The sequence below is a fragment of the Octopus bimaculoides genome, chromosome 8 (genome assembly GCF_001194135.2).
Source record: "Octopus bimaculoides isolate UCB-OBI-ISO-001 chromosome 8, ASM119413v2, whole genome shotgun sequence".
In the NCBI taxonomy this organism is placed as follows: Eukaryota; Metazoa; Mollusca; class Cephalopoda; order Octopoda; family Octopodidae; genus Octopus; species Octopus bimaculoides.
The window spans coordinates 91,297,763-91,298,785 of record NC_068988.1 but is presented as its reverse complement, the minus strand read 5'-3'; the positions used below and the strand labels follow the sequence as shown (position 1 = coordinate 91,298,785).

The 1,023-nt window shown below is 41.9% G+C and overlaps 1 protein-coding gene across 2 annotated transcripts in view; it reads left to right on the top strand.

Moving 5' to 3' along the window:
* Positions 1 to 1,023, top strand: part of LOC106874585 (uncharacterized) — an 82,592-nt gene that overhangs the window by 53,691 nt on the left and 27,878 nt on the right. The window contains exon 1 of one of the 2 annotated variants that reach the window (XM_014922374.2): positions 26 to 928. The exons of the other annotated variant lie outside the window; for it this stretch is intronic. The gene's annotated coding sequence lies outside the window, so the exon portion shown is untranslated. Of the gene's footprint in view, positions 1 to 25; positions 929 to 1,023 lie in introns of those variants that run through there. 2 annotated transcript variants of the gene reach the window in all.

Genomic DNA, 1,023 nt, shown 5'->3' with positions numbered 1-1,023 from the left:
TAATAATGGTGGAGGTGTCAGCAAGACATTAAAAGATCAAGATGCAGGATAAAAAGTCTCGGAAGAAGTAAAACAAAACGAAACTTCTTGAAACTCGCAGGTGAAAGAGTTAGCAAAGGCGGTGGAGGTGATGGTAGTGTCTGATATAGTGGTGGTTACAGTGGTAGACTGGCGGGTAGGGGGGAGAGAAAGAGGGAGAGAGAGAGAGAGAGAGAGAGAAAGCGGTAGTGGTGGTGGTTTAAATGATGGTGGTGGTGGGAGACAAGGGTAGTGGTTGTGGCGCGCCAGCGATTAATGTAAATAAAAGAATCATAAACAAACAAGGGGGTAGGTGGTGATGATATGAGGGTGGGCAAATATATGAAGGTAGAAGATGAAGGGGGAAGGATGATAGGGGAACAAGAAGAGGAATTAAGCTTAAAAAAAATAAAAAATAAAAAATATAAAAGAGGTGGGCCTGGCAGTATTGAGCTGGAACCCGCATAATGACAGATCGCGGATGAAAGCGACTCATTGGACAATTCCCATAACTGAGAACAATTTCCTCGTGCTATATATAAAAGCCGAGGCAGCGGGTCCCTTCAAAATACCCTGATTTAAGCAGATAAACCCCTATCAAGGTGCGAAAGACGGGGAAGAGAAGAAGGGGTACAAGAAAAGAGATCATCTCTGTGCAGACGCAAGACGTAAACAGCTAGGTTTTAGCTTGTCAAAAAAAAGTTTCAGCAAGACCCATCAAGCGTTCAGCCAGCATCCTAGTCATCATACCTCCATAATATATACACTCACATACACACACCCATATGTGATATCTTCGTATATATATAAATATATATTTATATATGCAGGTATATATGCGTATGTATACTATTGATGTAGCTAAAACGGGATCAAATTAAGAAGCAAAAGAACCAGGCACAAAATAACTGTGAGTATTTCTTATTGATGGTATACACACACACACACACACACACACACACACACACACACACACACACGCACACACACACACACACACACGCG